Raw genomic sequence first — 20,053 nt, 5'->3', positions numbered from 1 at the left:
CCATAAGTTGTGTGATTCTCCCAAAGGAGAAGGAGCGATCCCATTTTAGGATAGTATGAAATCCAAGCCTTTACATAGGTCTTCCTTGGTTAAAGGCATTCACAAGAGCTTATGTACCATTTAAGATTTGAATATACTTGCAATAGCAACGACTTCAAAAGAGAAACAGCTGCATGTGTGACAGTGGTGGAGCTGCAAAATGGGTGACAACTTCTTCTTTTTCCATCTGACCTAGGAAGTGGATGTAGACTTAGGCAGGAACAAGTTTAGCCAAGAGAAATATCCCTTCCTCCAGAAAAGAGATTTTGTTCTTTGGCTTTGGTACCTAAAGTGTATCATATAGGAAGAAAAATGCTTGAGAGGATTGGTGTTCATATGGTATTTTAGTTCATTTAAAAGTATTTAGGAATGTTCAGAAACAGACTTTTTTGTTAACAACAAGGTTGCAAATGTTGACAGGCATAGGTGTATGTGAGCAATAACTACTGAGAAGATTTCCATAAGTGAAAATGTAGATTTCACGTCACTTTGTGATTTGCATTTTATGCCCTGTTATGGCTTTGGAGGGAATACACACACAAACCCCTGGTGCAGAGAGGTAACTGCATGGATGAAGTGACACTTGGTGCTGCATTTGCTCTTTATTATACAAGAGGTACATTTATTTTTAGTTTTGGTCATGTAAAAATGCTGCAGCTTAAAAGAAATATTTTGGTATTTCTGTCTTTTTATTGCAACTAATTGATACAAGTGAGAGATACTAATATCTGCAATTAATAAGAAAATAAATCAGGGTTTTTTTTCTTCTATATATTTTATTTGCCTTATGTGACTGCACATGTGACACAAGCAGTGAACTCAAGAATAACTCTGCTGTTGCATTTAGGCAAACCTGTAATACAAAGAAAATGCACTCCAAGACTTTGAAGAGTTTCGGGAAAATGCTGAATTAGTGTGTAAAAATGTATCTTTTAACCTCAAGGGCTTTTTATGCTCTGAAGTATTTGTCCCACACACAAATAACAGCAGATCAGTTGGAAGTCAGAAGAGAGAAAACTAGTATCCTTGGGCTTAGCTTGGGAGGCTGCTTAAGCACATGGTAAAAGTCACTTAAGGCATCTGTATATAAGCAAGCAGAAACAGTGGTCTGCTGAAAGCACAAATGTTAGGAGTTGCTCAGACTACAGAAATATCCTCGAGCAGATGGGTATCTGCCCCTAATGATTCCAACAAAAAAAACCCAGCCAGACTGTTCAATCGGATGCAAGCTGAGCATGAAGATCTGAAAAAGACTTTGAAGAGTAAAGAGTCTGCAACATAAAAGAAAATGATGAACTGTGTATATATCTATCAAAAGGTTGATACCTGTAAGAGCACTGGAAGGCGTGCAGGGTCACCAGGCAGGACATCAGAAAAAATAACTCAGTTGAACTGGTCATTGCAGGAGAATTTGGGCGGGTGTTGTGTTGAGTAACAAAGATGAGAAGGTGTCAAACTGCTGAGGTACCACAGCAGAAATGCTAAAGGAAGCTGAAGAATTGAAAATTAAATACAGAGGTGTGACCTTGTGTTGTACAGAGCAAGGCCAACGCTCTGAAGAGGCATCACTGCTGACAGAAAATACACCACACATGTGGATGCCACAGCTGTGATTTGTGAATATGAGGACTGGATTTCATTTGAAAAATCCTGAAATAGTTGATGGAAATTAGGTGGTGATTTTGAACAGGCTGGTAGTGACAGTCCTGGGAGGCAATGAGTTACCAGGTGGACAATTCCTCAGCCCACTCCAGCTTCCTCCTTTTGACTTCTGATGCTTCCCTTCCGGGTGGGTGAGCACGGCAGTCCTGCTGCCTTCTGTTCCTGCCGTCCTGCCTGCAAGCTCCTACCTAGCTCCACCCTCTATGTCCATCCTCCTCCAAACCTAGCTCATTCTTGATAAGATATTCATCCTCAGTTTCTCTGTGATTTGTGGAAATGGAGAAAAATAATGTGAAAAATGGGTGCTTGGCCTTCTGGATATTTCATGAGAAGGCTGTATTATTTGTAAATAATTTATGACTTTGGAGCCACACACTTTCTCCCCAGGTTATATGTCTTGTGTAACTGAACTGTGTGATTTACCTTAGACTGCCTATCTGCCATGCATCATGAATCTCCGTACAGTGCTGTTTCTCCTCTCCTGTACAGCCTTCACCCGTGGATGAGAGATTTGCATAAAATGATTTGTTCATGTAAATGTGATCGGGCTGCAGCTCCAGCACCTTCTTGTAATGGATGTACCAATCCCCTTGAATTGGGCTAGTGTCTCTCTTGGTAATTGAATCTATTTGTTTGTTGCTATAGTTTTGGGAATTAGTGGGGAGTGAGGTGCATGTACTGACACTCTTTTGCTGCAGCCTTTGTATCCTTACCTGATCAGGAGGCTTCTTCGAAGAAAACAAGAGGCAAGCATTGGGATGGGGGTTGACAGTGCTGCAGCTCAGGCAGGGGCTGGGACAAGAGCTAGGGGGCTCCCTGGGGACATCCTGGTTATCTGTCCTGGTCCTGAGCCAGGAAGCTGCCCCCCTCCGCCCCGGGGACAACCCACCCAGGGCCTGGGCAAGCAGTGTGATTAGAATGGTGCATGAGCCAGGGAGATAGGGAGCTCTGCCACTTTGGTTTGTGTCATTCAGGCTGTGACATGGGGCTTGATGGGCCTCTGAGGTGCCAGACTGTGTGTGAAGCCCTTGCCTGAGAACAGAGCAACCAAAGTATCTCACAGACTTTTCCTGCATTCCTCTGCTCTCCGTGCATTTGTTTGGGTTTTTTTACCCCTAATCACTGGTTTTGGCTGATCCTCTTACATTCATGGTCTCAGGGTCTTGTCTCCCTGGCCTCACTTTCCTTGCTCTGATTTCTTTCTGTTCTTCCAGCTCCTTTTGTACCAATCTTGTCCCAGCTTCAGTGCTTTTCCTGGCACCTCCTCTTTCCCCTGTACCTGAAGCATGAATAACTGAGATAATGAGGCACAGGCCAATTTCCCCAATTACTTTGTATACGTATGCATTTGTATGGCCTCACCCACTGCCTTGTCTCTCATCCTTCTGTCCTTTTCTACAGCAGTCTCTGGAGGATGGGATTATCTTTTAGTGTGTATTTAGCATATTTTTGCTGCCACAATGTGAATAGCATTGAGCAATGGTATATGTATTTTGAAAACCTAGAGCTGTGTTGTAGTGTTCATTTGGGCTAGTAATGCCTGACAAATGACCATGCAGCCTAGCTTGTCATCACCTTCAGTAAGATGTTTTCCTGCATTCAGGTTGTCATTGCACGGTTTTATATTTCTGAAGTTGGAAGGGAAGATAAGTTAATAGTGTGTATGGCCTCTAATAATTATTTCATGCTTTTTATACTAATGTTAATGTGTTCTGAGTAATGGTTTATGGGAAATACCTGTTAATTTAGGTAATGGGGATAGTATTTTGATCAGACACATAGTAAATGCAGAAGTTGGAGGGTATTTTTTGAAGGCTTCTCCATCTTTCTATAATTACCAGATAGATAATAGGAACTTGCCAGATTCAACATGCTAATGATTGCCTTCCAGCTTTGAGAGAGACAGAAATTATACGCTAGCAGTGTCTGAAGGAGATTCTGCTTTGGTAGTGTAATAAAACATACAATACTGTGCTCTCTTGCCATTGCATAAACATCCATGAATATGTCCTTGGTCTTTCAATACAGAAAATAATGAAGATGAAGCTAAATTTACTTTGGGAGTACTCAAATGGCTATTGATGGCTTAGGAATGCTGGGTTATCAATAGTAGATGAACTACTTTGTTGTTGTCTGTCACTTTGTAGGGCTGCCTCATGAATCATGTTTAGATAAAAGGTAAATGCTCTTACTGTCCCATTTTGCTGTTTTAAATTGCTACCTTTTCAGCTTCGTCCACAGATTTCCCAAAGCAAGCTCTCTGTGCCTGAGGCTCAGGGTATTTTCTTAGTGGTGCCTTTTTTGAACTGGCTCTGGACTGTGCTGCCTGATTAGAGGCAAGTCTGCTAAGATCCCAGCATGTGACAATGATCTGCTGTGCTCCCTGTTCCACAGGCAGCTTAGCACTGCTCTGTGCTGGGCCTTTAGGAGGATGGTACAGAAAACTGGATGGGGGGGGGGGGGTAGTATTTTTAAATACATCCCATACCCTTGATGCCTTGCAGTTGGGTCTAGACTAATGGGGAAGAGAGCACTTTGGGTGTTGTGCCACTAGCTGTTCTCTTAGTTGCCTCTTGCTGTATCTCACTTTTAAGGAAATAATTTGCAGCCCATGAATCCCTCTGGGATGAATAGAGTTCTGTCCAGTATTTTCTTCTAAAATTCAGTCAGTGTGGTGGATTACTACAGAAGAACATGGAGACCTTTAGTCTTTCATATTTATTGCCATCGCATTGGGATTGTGTAAGCAAAGGAGCAGCCTGAGGTAGCAGATGGCCTTTGGGCAAAGGAAAAAATAACAAAAAATGGTAAAAGCTGCAGCAACAGTATTTCTAAATCTGCAGGAAATCATCTAATCCCCAGTTAATATAAAACATGCCTAAAATTACTGGATCTTTTGAAGTTGATGTCTTTGTTTCAGAAGTAAGCTGTGCAGCCCCAGGTGGTGTGAATTTACTGGGATATTGCTACAGAAAGGTTTCTGGAGATACAGGACAGGAACCTCACCTGTTTGGCTCGGGAGCTGTGAACCAGATCACGTGATGGTGTTTGGACTTGGTGTGTACTCTGCCATTTCTTCCATTTCTGCGGAAATGGGAGAAATTCTGGGAGAAAGCTTTTGCAAGCTTATTCTGATTTATTCTAAAAAATGCATCAATTACACACTGCTGTTAATGGTGTGTTGTACTGGTCAGTGTTAGGAGTAAGAGGCAAGGCTCTTTCAATAAAGAAATAAATGTCACCATCATTTTTTCCAGGGCTCTACACATTATGTATTAAATGGGCAAAGAATACAGCATAAGGGGGTGGTTGTGTACCTACCAGTTACTGTAGTGATAATTAAGGGCTCACTTAGACCAGTGGGCCCATGAGTACCAGATCTGGGTATACAGTGTGTGTGACCCATCAGAGTGAAACTGAGACAGGTGTCCTGGCACTTCTTGTCTCTCCATTCATTGCATCATGGTTTCTGCAGGAATAGAGTCTGAATGTGGGGTTCCAAGGGAGCCCCCTACACCCCTGCTTTGCCTGACAGCCTCTGGAAATCTGGAAAGAGCTGTAGTGAAAAGAGCACCTGAGTATTTCTGGCAAGTTTTGGGCATTTGTTTACTTAGGTGGGTGTTTTTTCTCCTTCCATCACAAGCACTAAAAAGATCTGGCCACCCATTTCATGCAGTTTGCCAGCTGTGTCCCTCTCTTGTCTAGCAGAAGCAGAGGGTCATGTTTTTTTTTCAAACCCTGCAGTTGTACTTGGAAAGCACTAGCTATGCTGGAGGCACTTCAAGGATGGGAGGTATCAGTGCCCTACTGAGCTTTAGCTGGCTCCTCACAGCCTCCTGCTGATGCTGGATATGAGAGATCACAGGGCAGGCCAGCCTGGTTTTCCACTGACAGTAGGGGCCCTATGGCAGACCCTTGAGCCGCTGGCATATTTAAAGAAGTCAGTTTGAACAAAATCCATAGCTCATGTAGATTGATGTCACATCCTTAACAGGCAGAGTGTTACCATTTCACAGTTTGAAAGAACTATCTTGTAATATCTGTTCATTTATTGCTCTATACTTTGTGGTATTGGTGCCAGCAGAGATGAGAAATGAGGTAAAGCAAAAAATGTGTTCTAGCCCAGTTGTCCCTAAAGTGTATGTGTTACTGTGGCTGCATAGCTGCACTCAGTCATGGGCCTGGCTCTGGAGAGGAATATGCTTTAGTGATACAGACTCTTTTGTCTAGTTCTGCCAAAAGATGGTCTCTTCGGACCTTCTGCTTTTGACTTAGACCTGTTTCTTTCTACTTGTGTGTTCCTTGTCTTCTCCTAAGCCTTATTCTTGCATGTTTTCCTCGCACTTAGAGCTCTCCTATTTCTCCCTGCAGCCACTCTTCCCATCTTAACAATCTGTTGTATGTGTTCACTTTTTGTCCCAAAGGCCTTAAGTTACTTTCCTGTCATTCATTTGACACCTCGTTGTTGCCAGTCTCCCATCCAGCCTTCCAGGTCTGTGCTGCTGCCTCCTTAGCTCTGTGTCCTCCTGTCTCTGCTGAGTCGGGGCCAGTCTCCCCTTGTACCAGCTGCATGTTGGATGGGTCTCAGTTCACCCTGTTCTCATCCAAATATCTCCTGATTTCACTCTCCTTTTTCACCCATTTTTTTCTCCTTGGATTTTGCCTAGATTGACTGACTCTCGCGGTCTTTCCTCCTTACTCCCTTGCCCTCTTTTATCTTGCTTTTCTCCCCGATTCCCCAGCCAAACTTCCTTGCCTATTCTTATCTATCATCTTGCCCACACATCCCTCAATCCCAGTTTTCCTCCTTTTTCCTTACTTTTCTCCAATTTCCTTACTCTAGTTCCTGTTTTCACAGGAGTATATCTATCTCATTTCAGAAGGCAGTAAAAGCGTCTCTCTGACATAAAGCTTTTTCCTGGGTCTTGTCAAGTCCTGTCTTCAAGGAGTAGAGATGCTTGAACTTCTCAAAGGAAAAGTATGCCAAGACCTTTTAACTTGTGCAGTGAAAAGTGCTTTACTTTGGCTTTATTTTCAGAAACATATGCATTGTTTTAGTGGAGATACCCAAAATTACATTTAGCATGAAGCTGCATTTTTTTACAATTGAAAATTATCTGGAAAGGGGAAATGGGCCAACAGCTGTAACAGGCAGCACCACTGCTAGCCTCACCCTCCTGTAAGTTATCATCACAAAATGCCAATTTGACTTTGAATATGTTCAAAGTCCTTTTTCACAACATATTGGCAAATGTGTGGTCTTGGAAAGATTTAATATGATCCTGCAAATTTTACAGGGCTCCCAGTAGAGTCAGTTTCCCAAGGAGGAGGTTACACGAGCAGTGAACTGCTGCCTGCCTTGCTGCTTTATAAGAGTTAGTTGAGGAGTGAGAGCCCCACTTAGGAGCTGGGCACAGTTTGTGAGCCCTTTGATGGTAGAACTGCATGTGTGTGTGTGAATCTCCTAATCATCCTTCCTCTAAGACTAGTTCTATATATGTAAATCAAAAAAATAAGACACCTCACAAATTACAGCTGCCTGTATCACCATAGTCTTACTGTTTCATAGAAGGGCCAGACTGGGATGCTGATATCTGGAAGAGGATCGGTGATATGACGGAAAATACACAGCTATTGAAATAGATATTTGAATTTTGAATGGGTAAACTTGTAGAGCAGTTCCACCAGCCTTATACTGGTCAAGGTCTGTCTCTGTCTATCATGTACTTTTTCACAGCAGAGTGACGACATGATCCCCAGGTAGTTAATAATAATTCTTTCATCCTGGGGAAAAAAGTGAAAGGAAAAATGAGCTACATAAGATTTGCCTGTGACATTTAAAGTCCAAATTGGACTTTATCTGAGTAATTTATCTTGGAGTATTTGCAGGAGGGAGTGTAGGAGAATATGAATGAGGGCATCTTAGTTATGTCTGTGCTTTCTGATAGCTGAAGAGAATTTTTGGTGGCTCCATGTGGCTGGAAGGTCTGTCTGTGTGATCTCTTCTCCAGCAGATGGAAGATAACATTAAGAGGAGTACTTTAATTATCGAAGCATGGGAATTACGCCAGGGCAGTATCCCCCTGAGACACCACTTCCTTTCAGAGTGACAGGTGATGTGTTTCTGGGATGTTAGAGAGAACTCATTTCCCCCTGCTGCAGTGAACACGTGTACATCACATTTTCTCTGGCAGTATTGAGCCTGTCCACAATCTGTATCTGTTGCTGGTGAGGAAAGAAATGAAAATACATTGTATCCTTGTAGAGAACATAACAAGTACAAAGGGACTGAAGGAAGAGAGTGTGTTTTTCAATTTTATTTCTTTCACAATCTGCTTAGGTTCTTCGAGTCCCTATGAATTACTTTTTGAAACGTGTAAAAGATGATTAGATTGACATAAATTGAAAAATTCCTGCATGGAGAGATTCTTTCTCAAAGCATTTAGCAATTTTTATTTCCCACTGCTGTTACATATCTGCTTGCGCAGGTGTTTGTGCAACTTCACGCCTCCGTCAAGACTTCTCTTTGCAACGTGCTGTGTTGCATGTGAACCTACCAACATGTCCTGCATCCAGGCCTTCCTTTAACTCCAATGAATTGCATTCAATATATTCTTGTGAGTATCAGGAGTTAACTAATGGAGGCACAGACAGCCTTCGGCGAATTGCTTACAGCTTGGGCGTGTCACTTCTGTGTGTCTCTCAGGAGGCAGCTCTTGAGTGTCAGCCCTTGCTTGGAGGGAGGATGAGAAAGGGCTGTGCGCCCATGGGAGTTGTGATTCAGCAGGGTGTCCTATGGTACCTGGGGAAATGTGGCCTGGGGAAGACAGTGTCTGCCCTTTTCTGCACTGGGGCATGTTCTGGTCCATAGGAGGAGCAGCCACCTGCTGCATGGCACTTTCAGGAGATTGCTGTGTTTCCAGGAGGCAAGACTGGAGCACTATGTTTATTCTTCAGCCTCTGCTTGTATTTCAGCTGCTTTTCCCCACAGCTGCACATCACAGAATCACTTGAAATACAGCTTTTCCACCAGCTGTTTGCTGGTGAAAAGGCTGGAAGGAGTGTGCCATGAGGAGCAGCTAAGGACTTTGGGTTTGTCTAGTTTGGAGAAAAGGAGGCTGCGGGGCAACCTCACTGTTCTCTACAACTTTCTGAGCAGGGGAAGTGGAGAAGGAGGTGGGACTTCTTCTACCTGGTGTTCAGTTATAGGATGCATGGGAAATGGTTCAAAGCTGTGTCAAGGGAGGATCAGACCAGATATAGGAAGCATTTCTTTACCAAGAGGGTGGTCAAAGACTGGAACAGGCTTCCTAGAGAGGTGGTTGGTGCCCCAGGCCTGTCAGTGTCTAGGAGACACTTGGTCAATGCCCTTAACTTTTAGTCAGCCCTGAACTGGTCAGGTCGATGGACTTTGTGATCGTTGTAGGTCCTTTCAATTGAAATATTCAGTTCTGTTCGAATATTTTAAAGTCTGGACACTGGAGTGGAATTCACCTGTGCTAATGATACACAGCAGACCATGAGGTTAGCAAAAACCATGCCCGAGACCATACTTACCTCAGTCACCACTCCTTTTGCTCTGAAGGAGGTTATTTGAGCCCTTTCCTACATGTAAGAAATACATTTCCTAACCTATCCATGCTTATCAATGCAGATCAGGGTAGACAGTTTGTGTCTTAAGTCACACCCTCCATCCAAATTCATAAAGATGTTTAGAGATCTTCTTCTTGATAAAAAATACTCAGGTAGGTTGTCTCACTGTCCATCGGTGTGGATCACTGTGTATGAACTTGCCTCTTTTCCCACATAACCACTGTAGCCTCACTGGTGGCATTAACTTATGTTTGTACAAGCAGTCTGTGCTTTGTTCCTCAGAAGCCTGGGGCAAATCAGGAACAGTCAGGTTTTTGGGCTGGGTTTCTGAAATGAGGTGAAGAACTACTTTCTGTGGAGCCTCCCTGCATAATTCACAGGTACATCTTGATATCCACCCAGTTACAACCTGTATCACTACTACTTGCTCGATCCTGTTTTCCAGGATGAACTTTTAATCTTAGCTCACATCATACCTTCCGGAAATGCTGTTATAGTAATGCCATTGCTGGTTTTTGCTGTCTTTTGGTGTTTACCAGCACCGAACAGTAGAGGTGGGACACCATAAACTGTTGAAGTTCTGAGTGTCAAACCTCAAGATCCTGTTACAAAAAAGTTAAGACAGTAGACAGGTTACTCTACAAGATATGATTAAGATGAACATGTTTATTATTTCCTAAATATTTTCTCTGTTTTATTTTAGTATTTATGAAACTTTTCCTGAGTTAAGTAACTTCTGTAAATTTACTTTTCTATTAATACCCTAACATAGCTGTGTGTAATTGGCATGTGATTAATACATTTAATGGAGTTTCAGTCTTGAATGTGACTCCTTTAGCACACTTTCTGACTTTTTTCTGTTTGCTATTCATGTTGGCCACCTGAGACACTTTGATTTTTTTTTTTTTGGCATAACATTAATTTTTGTTTCATAGTTGTTAGCATTATTATTTTATCAAATAACCTGATAAATTGGTACAGCAAGACTGCAGCAGCAGTCAAAGCACTGATGCTTTCTAATGGTGCACTTTACCTCTGCTTTATTATTGCTGCCCATTTCATTATTTGCAAGTTGATTACAGCTGCATTTCTCAGGGGCTATGAAATATTCAGCAGCCTGGACTAGCTGGGGGAGAATTGCAGTCTTTGCAGCTGAACACCTGCCCTCAAAGGCAAAGAAAAACCAAAAAGTTCTTGTGTTTAAAAGTGATGGGGAAATTCCTTCTTTTCTTTAGCTTTCCCACAGTACTGACTATAGGTAGCTAATTAAAAATTGCCACTTTACTTATGCTTGTTATTGGATGGAGGGGAAGAATAAGAATAAATATACGACTACTGCATTTCTGCCATATTTGCCTGGCCACAGCAGAGAAGGAAAACAAATCTTGGTATAATTGGTTGCCTGTGTGTCAGCGTGAGGTAGTTGATGTTCAGGGTGGGGTTGGGGAAAAAAAGCCCTCTGTGTTAAGGGCAAACATGAACACTACTGGTTATGTTCTCACACTGTATCTCTCTGGGGACTTGCCAGCAATGATTGACTGAAATGTGCAATATTTTACCAAGTAGGAAACAGATAAGATTTTTATAAACAGGATACTTCATCTTTAAAGTAAAGAAACAATTGCTTTGACCTTGTCACTGAATGAGTAAGGCCAGCATTGTGATAATTGAGAATGTAGCTAAGCAACAGTTCTCCAGGAGCAGGCACTGCTTTATTTTTAGTAGAGTACACCAGTAAGGTGAGGGGGTGGGACAAACACACATGAGTATGAATGAGTAAAACAACTGGTTAATGATTACTAAAAAGAAAAAGAAATTCTTCGTGCACCAAGTTTGAGTTGTAATATGTGCTTATACCGATTTTAATTTGGATTTACATCAAAAGAAAGTAATTGAATCAATATATCCTTCTGTGGTCTGAAAAAGCAGATAGCCTGACAGTATCTTTGATTTCTTAAGCTGTTTTAGTAACTTGAGTCTCTTCTGAAAATTAATGGTGTAGAAGAAATGGCATGTTCCTTCGGAAACAGTCTATTTTATATCTTTTTCTCCTTACTTTGATGTTAATTATGTTTCCTAATCTTACAGGTTAGTATTGCAGAGCCTAATTTATTTATTGCTCTAACTTCGGTTTAAACTATTCTTAAATACCTTAGTGAGCTAGTCCCCTACAAAGTTAACAGTGTAAGACCCTTTAAATCTGAAATAAATGTCCAAGGAATGGAACGTACTTTTCTTCTAGCTAAGTCAATTTACAAACCAAGTTAGTTAATTTTTCATGTAGGCAGTGGGGAAAAAACAAATTCCAAAGTTAGTCATTTTTATTATGTAGGCATTGCAGGACAAATTGCCACCATATGGCCCCTCTGTTATCCCGTAAACAAAAGTATGTGTTCCAAGCCTGGTGCCAAGGGAAAATCTGCAACCACTTTACCTCTCTCTGTTTCTGGTGAATCTCTCATCACTGACCTGGATGCCCTTTCTTTAGATATTAAACCAATTCAATTGCTGAGTGACAATGAGTTTCTACTTATCAAACCCAAGCAGTTACAGAAATCTCTCTAAAGATACTGTCACTGTATGAGTATAAACTACCCCAACTTTACATACAGGAGCCTTTAATTCTGATTTGGTCTATGAAATCTGTATTAGTGGCAACATTGCATAGGTGAGAAAGTAGAACTGTCCTAATTCTCAGCCTAATTGTATCAGATCTTTAAAAGCCAAAAGACAAAAATAATAAAACGGAATTTGAAGACTGTATTAGTTACTCTTGGGTATTTTAAATATAGTAAGAAAACCTTTTCCTAAGGTGCTTTTCTCTGGATATGATTTTAAATTTGATGAACCAGAGAATGTAAGGTATATTGTCATATTCTTAGAGTGTGGCATAATTGAATTTGGACTTGTGAATATTTTTTTGAATTTTATTTTCTGCCTAGGTGGAAACGTTTGTCAATACTGTATCTCACTTGAACATCAAGCCCTACAGAGACTACAAGGTAATTGTTTCTGCAACTGCTTTCTGTTTCCTGTGGTGGTCAGCTTGGCTTTAACTCATTTTCTGAAGGCCCCTGTAATTTATGAAGGTGCCAGCGCTAAGCAACTGAACTGGTTAGCAGGAATGTTACAAGTAGCTTTTACAGAAACTGTTGCTTACAGCTTCTGATCCATGGTGGGCTGTGTGAGATTCCCAGCGTGTGTGTATAAAATAAAGATGTGATACATTTTGAAAATGCACTTCTTGTTTTTGTGTGTTAAGAAGCAGCAGTACCAGTCCCAGCTGAAAGGTAAAATCTGCTGAATATGGGCTTGTGTGTGGTCATTCAGAAAGTTGTTCCGTACCCATCAGCATCCAGACTTCTAGCTGGTTTTCTCCCTGGAGCTGTGTGAGAGGCATCACGTGTCCTTTCAGTGCTGACACAGGCTTTCCTGCCCCAGGAAGGCAGCTTTGGTCAGTGTAAATGTTTTGGTCAAGCAAAGCGATGACCACCTCATCAGAAATCAGTCTTAGCTCGCTTTGCCAAGTTGATAAAAGCTGTTTCTGCTGTTGCAGTTGTGGTAAATGCTGCAGATCTATACATCAATTTGATTGTCTCAAAGCCTGTTTGAAAGCATAGCAATGAGGTCACCATGGGTGTGGACAGCAACTGAACAAAATAGACTGCTGGGGGTTCGTATTTCATGCTCAAGTGACAAAGCTCTCCCACTGCGCTGGGTGCAGAAAAGAATATTGTGGTTAGGAAGTTGGTGTGGGCATGCAGAGCAGAGTTGGTACCTCTGCATGGAGACCAACCTTCAGTAGGCAGGCTGGTGCTGCTTACATTCATTACTGGAGGTCTGATGAGATTTGAGCAACACCAGGTTTATATTGGGTTGCCTCTTAAATAATGTTTCGCAGCACCTGCCAAAGGGTAAATTTCAAGCACTGAAGTTAATTTTAATTTCAAGTGTCCCAGCCCTTGCTGGGTGGCTGTTACTAGTACGTGACGGTGTGGTACTAGACTGGACTTGACTTGATTGTATGTAATGCACACGATTTGTGCCTGAGTTGAGAAATACTGGGAAGATTTCAAGTCCCTTTCTTAGGGCAGTAAGAGCCTTGAAACATTACAAGGAATCAGTGCTTTGCTACTGCATACCAAGTAGGTGGTCTTTACTTACTGCATATTGGTACTATTGCAAACAAAACCTTTCAGGGTAACCCCACAGTGCTAACTGACCTGCTGCATGTTCCTAGCTTTTCCTAAAGGAAAGTTGGATTGTCAGACAAGCTTAACTTTTTTAACCCTAGACAAGTTTAACTTCTCTTTTGCAAAATGGAGTGCACTTCTCTGATAATATACTTGGTTACCACAGCTTGTCTGACCAGGTACCTCCTAAGCTACAGGGACTGGTTGTATGACTTTGTGTGAATACTCTCCCTCTCTGTCTCTTTTTGTTACCTCTACATAGGACAGAAATGCTTCAGTCCCAGATTTTGAGCTCATGAGAAAGGCATAAATAAATACAACATAAGTATGATTCATAGAATCGTTGCTTCTTGGAAATAGTTGTCTTTAAAATGAACATAGAAATCCATGAGCGTGTATAGACACCTTAGAGATGAAATTAATGTAAAATCAATGTATTACCACTCATGCTTCTGGTGTCTTACGTTGTGGAAGCTAGAGGTCTGTGATAGTTGTCTTTAAATCTGTCAAAGATTAAGCATTTTACTTCTGAACTCTCATTTTCTGTGAAAGATACTCAGATCAGGAAATGAAACATCTGAAAGTTGAGGGTTTTCTCTCTCTCTTCTCTGTTGAGTAGCTCATCATTTTGGAAATTCTGTTTGCAATAAAAATGTGTTGATGACTCTGAAGCGTGTCTGACGGACCTGCATAATCTCAACGCTTGCACAGGAAATCAGAACTTGTGAACAGATATTATGATGCCATAATATCCTCCATCAACAATAGACAGCAACACAGTGCTGTCTGAGGGCAACTGTAGGTCCAGAGCATTATCATTTCAGTTAAAAACTGGGAACCTTAGAGCTGGGAAAAAAAAAAAAAAAAAAGGTTTATTCTAGGGTCTTTCTGAAATCTGGATGTACTTCTCTGATTAATAGTACAGCCCAGAAACAGCTGTTTGGCTGTGAGCGAGGCTGGAAGGTGAGGACAGGATCTTTTTTCAACCAGTTGTGTTGGTGGTGAAATAGTGTCAATCTTCAGCCTGGCAGATTTTGGGCTGTGTTAAGAAAGCAAGTGACCCCTCCATGGATCACTTGATGGGTGTGGTTTGGAGTACCTTCAGATGGAGGTGGAGAAGGCAAGTGTGACAGGTGGTAAAGGAGGTCGCTGAACTCAGGACTTTGTTCAGCCAGTCAGGAACCACATCTCCAGGCACTGCACACACAGACAGGTGTGGTGTTTCACTGAGAGGTTCCTCCCTGAGGTTTTCTCCTCTGTGGCTTTCAAAGGCAACATCGAGAGGTTACAGCCAGTGTCAGTTTTAGGAAGCGTAATTATTAATTTAAATAGCATTGAAAGGATAAGAAAGTGCAAGTCGAGTGGTCATGTTTCAGGTGTCCAAGGTCAAGTGGTCCTGTCTCCTGGGGCTGGCAGAAATACATGTTGTGCAGTCATTTTTGTAGAAGCACAGGAATGGTATCTAGCACAGACACCCTGTGGTAGGTGGGGTGAGGGACATGTGAGGGGTGAAGAGCAGGGTGGGGGTCTCTTGGGTAGGTCTCCGTAGCAGGACAGCAGAGGTGTTCTCAGGTCATCCCCTGTAACTTGCATCTTGCAAAGAGCATGCAGGACTGTTTGTTTCATGTGTGTGGTGGCACAGCTTGACATCACACTGGACTGCCCATGTTGCCAGTGTCTCTGCTCTGGGTTGTCTGGCCTGGTGTTGGCATGGCAGAGGTGCAAGGCCAGTGGCTGAAGGAGAGCATGTGAGCCAGGTGCTAGCTGGAGAGGACTTGCTGGCATGGGAGCGCTGCCAGGGACCTGGCTGTGCCCCTCACCAAAAAGGCAGCAAGAAGGGATGAAGGGGTGCTTCTCTCAGAGCGACTTTGCACAGGATACATGGTTTAGTGCTTACAGCTGACAGCTTGCCTCTGTTGGAAATCACTGTTCTGCTTTCAGTTTCCTTTCTGGCTGTTTTGCTGCAAGCACCGGGGATTGGGGTTTGTAGGTATTCATAATCAATAGAAATCCGTACAAGCTTCAGCCTGAGGCTTCTCCTTTTTGCCTGCGTGGGTTTTGAGGAGTGGTTGTGAGGGTTTTTTTGTTTGTTAATGGGCTTTTTTTAGGTTGAGTTTGTTGGGGGGATTTTGTTTGCTCTTTTTTTTTTTTTTTTTTTTTTTGGTCTTAGAAGTCCCCTCTTCTTGTCTTTATCATTTCACTTTCTCTGAGTTGGCAAAAGCATTTTCTATCAGTGCTGGTGTTAATGGGCTCCACCATGTTTGCTGGTGTGAGCTTCAAGATACCTTGTAGCTCCGCCACCATCAGCAGTAGCATCTGCAGGTCTGCAGGTTTCTTTGCCTGGCATGTCAGGTTTTCCCTTTGCTTTCTTTAGGTTGCTCTTGCAGATGGCCGGCTCTCCTGCAGGAGTAAGCACCCCCAGGCAAGGGCACTCAGCTGCAGCTCCTCAGTCTGAAAGGGTCATAAATACTTGAAGTTTGTGCTTTTCATTATACTGAATTTAACAGGAGGAGCCACCTTGTCAGCAAGCTCCCATGGGGAGGATTTGCACTAAAAAGTCTGCCTAACAGCAGGGGACTGAAAAAACCCCCTTTGAGAGCAATGTCTCTGAGCTGAATGTTGGTGGCTCGGAGTCAGGGATCTGAGAGGTCATCCGTGGGTCTGACTGCAGCTTGCTAGTTTGTCTTTACCTCTTTGCTTTCTCTCTTTGCCTGGCCATGCTGCTGAACCTGGAGTGCCTGTGGCTTTCATGAGGGCTCCTAGGAGCACTGGCAGCTTGCCCCTTGTCCCAGAATAACCTGTCCATCTCCTCATTGCTTTCCAGCATGAGATCTATGTTTTCAAGGAACACGGTGGGAAGGCAACATTTTTGAACAGGCGGTGATGGAGACTTCAGCCCTGCTGGCCATCAGTGAACTGGGAGGGGGGGGGATGTGCTGAGGGCGGGTGGTGTGCTGTCAGCAGGGGCTGAGTGCTGCTGCCTGGCGCAGCCTGAGCTTTCCTGGTGCTGAAGAACACATGGAAGGAAGGAGGTGTACGAGTCAAGCTTGTTCACCTTCAATAAGCTGTGGGAGAGCAAGTGAGCAGCGGTTCCTACAATGCTGCTTGCTGTATGGTACAATTAACATAACCAGCCCCTCTTGGGCATAATACAAAGGAATTTAAGAACTGCCCCGTGGCAGGAGTTAGGGCTGTTTATTTAGACAGGTCCTGTAGAAGTGGAGCGATTCAAATACTCCTGTGACGGGTTTGCATCTGGGCATGGTGGGCGACTGAACCAGGAACTGCGCCGACTGCAAAAATAGGCTTACGTTGCAGGAACGACTAAGACGATTACAGAGCTGCATGAATGATTAATTTACCCTGCTTTTGTTTCACTTTTGATCCCGGGTCCTCTGGGGAAAAAAAAAAAAAGGCGACTTTGGAAGATGTTTTTAAAATAACAAACAATTCAGTTGTAATAACAGCTTTACTACGCAGATGTGCACCAGCACCACTCTAAGAGGAACAGAATAAAAAATCACTTGCTACATTTCTCTGTAGCATGAATATTTGAAATTTGTAGACAAATAATCACCAAATACTTTGCAATCAGAACATTTATTCACATTTTAGGAGATTAATGTTATTAATCTTCAAATAGGATACACGGTTATATAGTGCTAGTGCTTTCTTAATAACCCTCTTTTAAGCTCAGTGTAGAAAGAATTTGTTTTGTTATTAAAATTACTCCACATATTTGAGACAGACTTCAGCTGAACAACTGCCTAATACGTGCTAGACACATATTGATTTTTTTGTCTTAGCCCAACATTTCCCCTGGGCATCATATTATTTATTCATAAAGCAGAAATGATGTCTGACAGGCATTTAGAGGGGTGTAGAGCTATAGTCCAGAAACAATGTGAAAAGCTTTGCAAGGACCCCAAGAAATCAATGTGCTGATGCTAAAGAGCAGCCTTTTCATTCTGAGCACATATTCTTGCAATCATTTAGTGTGGAACAGGAAATTTAAATAACAAATAGTTACTATTAAAACTGCAGGCCTAAATTTTCATTCATCTTTATTCCAATTATCCGAGCCAAGGTGGAAGTAGGCACTGAAGGCAGCTCGCCAAGCCCAGACACCTCTTAGCCACAACACAGGCTTGCTGCTCTAGCCCTGGTTTGCACATTTGTATGTAAATTTCTGTTGGAAGTAAGATATTTCCATCAATACAGATTTAGAACCCCAACATTGTTCAGAGAGCCAAGACATTCCTAAAATGTGCATGATTCATTGCCACTTACTCTAATTGAGTGTTAGACTGATGTCTGTACAGCAGAGTAAAATAATAAATAGCTGGTATTTTTAGAATGTGAGTTGAAATATTTTGATAAGTTAGTCATTGTGACAGACCTGTTTGAAAAAAAAATCAGGCCAAATGAGATTTGTTCTGGTTTTGTTCATTCAAAACTAGATCACAGCATACTATCAAGCAGTATTTGCTGGTGAAAGATATATTTCATTTCCAGTAATGTTTTTTCTACTAAAAAAAAAATCAAATGATCAGGTAATCTTAGGAAAATTTTCAACTGACCTTATACCTCTCTCAATAAGATAAATAACTACTGAAGTATTATATTTGAAGTGTGATGAACATCTAAACATCTGGTCCAGTCAGGCCACTATGGAATTTGTTTCTTGTTCTTTAAAACACAGATAATGCAGTCAAAAAATAGCCTGTCATTGTGTAATTAAATATTTCATCTTTATGTATAAGCACAAGGGAGCCAAACTAAATTTGTTCTGGCGTTTCTTGACTTTCTAGGACTTGACTTTGAACCTTTTTCTTCTTTGATATATATTGAGTTGGGAATTTCAAAATTTGCTTTGCATATTTTGAGGGGGGAGGGGAAATGTAAGAAAATTAATTTCTGTTCTATGGACATGACAATTGTTGTCTTTCTCTTGGTTAATAAGAAGGTTGTGTTAGTTACAGTGAAACGAGGTCACTCATTAACCTTTGGAAGCTAAGAAGTTCACATGTATTCCTTAAACTGGTCTGCAGAACACCTTATAGTTGTTTTCCCTAGGGAAGGCTTTTACCTCTTCAGTCATGAAGAATCACAATAAATGCAATTTTATGTCACTCAGCTGGGACAGCATAATCTGCATGCATCCAGAACAAGGAAGAGTGCCTGAAACATACACACATTTGTATTTTTTCCCTGGGACAGGGTATGGTTTTGAAAAGAAGGGAAAAGTGGTATCTTCTAGGAAATCAAATGCATGAACTTTAAGATACGGTGTTCTGGCATGTGATGTCATTGGGAAAGCACTACAGTGTTTTACTATGCCTGTCTTTCATGGATTTGAAAACCCAATTTCAGTTGACTCAATCTGAAGAAAGTGTAGCAAACCCAACAGTTTTCTGGGCTGTTGTACACATTGCAGTGGGCATGTTCTTAATGCTTGCTATCTGATGAGAACATGAAGTCGTAAGAATACTTAATTTTCCCCGAATTGATGCATTTTTATTTGCTCTTTCCAGTACTTTTGAATGCTGCCAATAACTTGCAAGAGTTGCTGTGTATTTACAAGTAGGTTTTAAATAACAAATTTACAGCATAGCATTACAGGTGACAGTGTTATGTAGTGACTTTTAAATGTCACTTTTCCAAACTGTTAAACTACAGCTGTAATAACAATTTTTTTTATCTATTTGGATAGCTGGTAGCCAGTCAGTTAATGAGGTTTGTTCATCAAAAGCTCAGCTGCATTTCTCTGCCTCTCTGAACTCTTTTCTTAATTTAGTCCTGTCCTTACTGTTGTCAGGAACATAACTCTTGGCTTTTGACAGCAGAAGAGAAACCACCCCAGATAAAGCACTAAAACACGAATACACGCATTTTCTGCTTCACCGGCCTGGAGTGCTCTTCAGGACACTCAGGCAGAGGATGTGTGCACCAGAGCTGTTCACCCAAGGTCCAGCTCTAGTCAGTGCAGAGAAGTGGCTACTCTTAGGACATGGTTCATTTAACATATTTTGCAGGCTTATTTTATTGTACAGTGAGTTGTGTCATACAAAAACCTTACAGGATGCTGTAGTCTGAGTCTAAGGACCCAGTTGTGGGGTGGAGTTCAGTTTCAGGCTGGCACACACATGTCGAGTTCCTCTCTGAGCAGCTGGGTCTTCATGTGAGCACAGCATCTCCCTTGGAGTCAGTGGGGATGTTATCCCTGTGTCCGGCGGAGCCTGGAAAGCACTGCTGGTCTCGCTGAGCCAGGCTCTGCTTGGTGGAATCCCTCACAATGGATGAAAGACTGGGCTGGACATGACACAGTATTCGTGTTATCAGGATGCTGGACTCCAGCTGGTGTGCTTTTCCAATCTGCAGTGATTTGTAACACTGGTACATAGCTAGCTACTATGCTACCTCCTGGCTTTCCTTTTGGGTGTTGATTCTTACTAGTTTTTAAAGGACACGGTGAAGAGTACTAAGCAAAATAATCAAGGATACTCCACATTTTTAACAGGCATTTTGTTGCTAAGGTTTGCATGAATACAGTGCAGCACAGCAGA

At 42.0% G+C, this 20,053-nt stretch overlaps 1 protein-coding gene across 4 annotated transcripts in view; it reads left to right on the top strand.

Moving 5' to 3' along the window:
- Positions 1–20,053, top strand: part of PAG1 (phosphoprotein membrane anchor with glycosphingolipid microdomains 1) — a 112,428-nt gene that overhangs the window by 13,296 nt on the left and 79,079 nt on the right. For 2 of the 4 annotated variants that reach the window (XM_032128233.1, XM_032128219.1), the window contains exon 2: positions 12,237–12,296. The exons of the other annotated variants lie outside the window; for them this stretch is intronic. The gene's annotated coding sequence lies outside the window, so the exon portion shown is untranslated. The remainder of the gene's footprint in view (positions 1–12,236; positions 12,297–20,053) is intronic. 4 annotated transcript variants of the gene reach the window in all.

The sequence above is a fragment of the Corvus moneduloides genome, chromosome 1, assembly GCF_009650955.1.
Source record: "Corvus moneduloides isolate bCorMon1 chromosome 1, bCorMon1.pri, whole genome shotgun sequence".
Taxonomy (NCBI): Eukaryota; Metazoa; Chordata; class Aves; order Passeriformes; family Corvidae; genus Corvus; species Corvus moneduloides.
Note: the sequence above shows the minus strand (reverse complement) of the source record. Positions and strands in the feature narration are given on the sequence as shown.